This window comes from Rhinolophus sinicus, linkage group LG14 (assembly GCF_036562045.2).
Source record: "Rhinolophus sinicus isolate RSC01 linkage group LG14, ASM3656204v1, whole genome shotgun sequence".
NCBI lineage: Eukaryota > Metazoa > Chordata > Mammalia > Chiroptera > Rhinolophidae > Rhinolophus > Rhinolophus sinicus.
In genome coordinates, this window is record NC_133763.1 from 22,840,751 (window position 1) to 22,845,265 (window position 4,515).

The window sequence follows — 4,515 nt, forward strand, 5'->3', positions numbered from 1 at the left end:
TTTAGTGATTATTTGAAAAAGTTTCCAGTAAAATGCTTCAGTGCGCTCTTATATAAAGCATAACTTCTGACTTTTAAAAATAGCAACATCACCAGACAATAAAATCAGATTCTCAATGGTAAGTCACAACAAAGAAGAATGCAACGTGCATAAGAAAATATTATGGTCTACACTTGAACTCCATCAAGCAAAGAAACCACACAGGTACGGAAAATATGCCTCTCCTTCCACCCTTCTCAGAGTCCAGTCACACACTAGCACTGACGCTGAGGGTACCGAGGCCCTGCACAGCGACAGGCAGTAGGCAGTACCAGTGACGAACTGGCGAGCTGAAGAATAACACGAGACAGCGGTCAGAGCAAAGGGGAACTTGGTCTCAGGGATACAGACACTGACCCATAGAAGTAGAGCATTTTCCTGAGATCAAACGCCGCTTTGGTAGCAGAGTCTGAACTCAAATTCGGCCTCTTGACTATTTAATCCACTGGAAGGCAGCTGCTATGTCCACATAGTCAGGTTTAAGTTCAAGGCCTAAGTAAACAATAGAGCAAAGGGAATTATTTTCATTCCATCAGTCAATACACATTTATCAAAGACCTGTTTGACTAGATACAAACATTTTGAGGATTACAAATTCGATGAGCCCCTACACAGATCTATAGATGTCTGAAAAAATTCTGTCAGCCTCGTCCTGTTCTCTGCATAGTCACTATACGCCAGCTTGGCCTCAGTCTTCACCAGGGGAAGAGTCCTGATGTTTTCACAAGATGCAAAATTATAATATTTAGGGGGAGATATTCAGTAGAAATAAATCAATACTCAGATTATGCTTTGTACTGAAGTTCAAATAAAAAGCATGCACAATATTATCATATTAAGTATCTCAAAATTTGTGCAACAATTTGCTTGGGATATATTTATAGAAGAGAAGGGAGGGAAAAAAAGAAGAGCATCTGTGAAAGCACAGAAGCCAGAGAAAGCCTGATGCACTGAGACAATTAAATGCAATATATCAATGTGGTCAATGGTGACATTAGGTTGACCTATATAAATTGTCATGTTTTTAAATAAAAAATTGTCAATTATCAGTAATTGCATCATTTAACTTAACATATATTCTGAGGTAGTAGAAGAGGCTGCTGGAGAAGTGGGCAGGGGTGTTTGGATTTACTCTACAGCCTATGAAGAGCCACTAAAGAATTTTAAACAGAGGAATGACATTACATTTATAATTACCATTCTGATAATATGGTTTTGCTTGAAAATAATGAAATTGGATTTAAAGAAACCAGTTAAATGATTGCACTAACAGTGATTGCAGTATTTATTGTAGTATCTATTGATTGGGGGCAGAATAACAGCCGCCTAAACATGTTACATTCTAATTCCTGGGGCCTTCGACTATGTTACACTGCATGGCAAAAGGAACTTTGCAAATGTGATTAAAAATCTTGAAATAGGTCAATTAAGTGAGCCCAGTGTAGTCACAAGAATTCTTATAAAAGGAAGGCAAGAGGGTCAAAGTCAGAGGGAAATTGGAAAATGCCATGCTTTGAAGATGGAGGATGGGGCCACAATCCATGGTCTTCAGGCAGCCCCTAGAAGCTAAAAGAGGCAAGGAACAGATTCCCGCCCGCCCTCCCACCCCGAGAACCTCCAGAAGGAATGAGGTCCTACCATTTTGATTTTAACCCACTGGGACCCATTTTGTACTATTGACCTCTAGAACTGTAATATTTGCATTGTTTTAAGCCACTAAATTTTTGGTCATTTGTTACATCAGTGATAGAAAACTAATACAGAAAACTAAATTATGGGTCATGTCATCGAACTCAATCTCCAGCCCCTCTTCCCTTCCCAGAGTTTGGATACACCATGAGTCACCATTAGCATAACAAAAACATCCCTATTAATCAGAAACCCAGGACAAAGTCTAGACCAATTCATTATTATACCACAATTCTTTCCAGAGGAAATGTTGCATTTGCACTACCAGTGTACTCCCTTACCCATAGGGGCTTTGGTTGATTTTGAATGGCTCTTAGTAAAGGTCTTCTTGAGACTTTTTAGAAGTCTTGCTTCATCTGTAAGTTCACAGGCTTAAAATGGATCTGAACAAATACATTTATTCCAAACATGACAACCATATCTATGAAAATGGGTATATTTCATATTGCTATATTCCTGTCTCACTAGAAATTTGTGAGCAACAAGAAAGCAAAGTTTGTTTAAAAGGACAACGTTTAAGAAATAGTAGGACCAGTCTCCCTTGGACAGTTTCAGTTTTGCACAGTTCTGGGCATGGATGGTGGTGATAGTGGCACAACAATGTGAATGTACTTAATGCCACTCTACACTTAAAAATTATTAAGATGGTAAATTTTACACTATGTATATTTTACTACAATTTTAAAAAAGATCCTTTGGGTTACTTTTGGACTAATTTAGTCTGAGCTCAAGGAGAGAATCTTTTCCAGTTTGTTAAAACAATGGTGTCGCTTTTCCATTCCCTTGAATGGGGCCATGGAAAGCTGCCAATGATGGAGAGAGGAGTGAATTTGCCGGGCCATCTCCCCTGGGTCAACTGCACAATAGTAACTCTCAGACAGGAGGGGTCTCCTCACCCAGTGCAACCTGCTGAAGATTCTGCTGTGTTTATGGGAAAGTCAAGTTTCAGAAGTGGCCACTTAGGCTCAGAAGGTAAGTAGGACTTTGCAGCCAGAGGTTCCATGAAAATACTAACTGGGCACCTGTCCTATAAAAAAAACTTATAAATTTAGCTGATGGTTGGCATAATGAGATCCTGGTTCATTGATTATTTTCCCTATAGCTTGTGATTGGAATTTTTGGTGAAAACTTTAAAACCTAAATTATCTCTCAAAAACATTTCTCTGCAGAATTTGAATGTGTTGTTGCTGTCTCTTCCTCTTCTCATGGCTTTAAGTTTTGTATTTCCTCATCTCTATTTGCTATCTTATTGCAGGGACTGAATTTTTCTGCTTGTTGTGTTATTGTCCAGATGTTTCATGTTTGCATTTCCTCATGTAACATCTAAAAAGCTTCAGGGAAGAACTCTACCTTTATCCTTTAAAACCTACATTTCATGTTCTACTTGTCTGTGAAATGTTCAGGTTGATAGACATTTGTTGAGCACCTATTATATGCTACTGACAATGGCATATTAGGCTCTGGAGATACAAACATGGTAGAGAAACAGACTATAAAGAGTTCCTGCCCTTCTAAAAACACTCGATATCTAAGGTGAGCTTATTTTTCTGATAGAAAATGTCCCCTCATGTGATCTTTTGAACAGGTTTTGGGAACTTATAATAATAAAGTGAATAAAGATTTACTTTTACAATTGACAGTCTTTATTTCTTCAGCAAATCTCCAGACCTCACCTGCCTATAGGCACAATTAAATTGTGTTTTCCTGAGTTTGCAAGGGTGTGAGGCCTCATTTGAGTTGCTGCAGAGCCTTAATCCTTGGCAAGTTTCTAAGTGCCCTCCTCAGCAGACTCTTGAGTTTATGGAACCAGGTCCAAACTAAGGAGACATATGCCATCCCTCTTCCTCCTGGGAATCCACGGCACATGCGCACTTGAGCAAGTGGCCTTTTGACAGCTGGGCTGCTGGCACTCTGTGGGTGTGGAGCTTCTTAAAGGGGTAAGGGTTCCCTGAGGAAGCCATCCAAATCCCACGACTTCCCTATGGTTTTAAAAATGAAAGGAGAATGGCTCTTTCCCCAATGTTGGACCACACTTTAGCACCTGGGCACTCAAAGCAACACTATCTATTAGAAAACAGTTTCTTCAGCTTCTGATTCTACTGCTTGGATTTCCAGTTGCCTTGTGCCAGTTTATCAAGCCAGGCAAGGACAATGCCTCCTCAGGAAGTATTCATGGTGGCGGCTCAATGGTCAGACCATCCCAGCTCTGCAGCCTTTGGCAAATCCACTAGCCTCTCTGTGCTTTAGTTGCTTTAATTATAAAAGGAGAATATTAGTAGTAATTATTAAATTGGGTTGTTGAAGATCAAATTAAATAATTACAAACAGTGCTTAAAATACCGTTCAGTGAATAGTGAGCACCCGATACATGTTAACTGCTGCTTTTTTCATCATCATGTTTATCAGTTCATCTCTCCCCCCTCCATCCTTTGAGGCACATATACACAAAACTTTCCCTGCTTCAGCAGCATCTCATTCCATATCACCCCAAACAACTAGATATCTAGAATAACCAGGATGCCATTGGACCTATCTGAGACATCAGGGAGAAAATGCAGACAGTCATATTCAGAAAGCACCTCATTAACCTGTTTATTTTACATCTATTGAAAGACCCACCAATGTTGTCACACAACAGCCTAGCCGATTGTCCCCCCGTGTCTTTCCTTAAGGAAAGAAGAGTCTGTGAGATTGTGCATCTCTGGGACTGTATATTTTTCTCTATTTCGTCTCCAAAAGAGGGTTTGCAGCCAATGACGAGTAAGATTCCCCCTGGGAGGTGGGGAC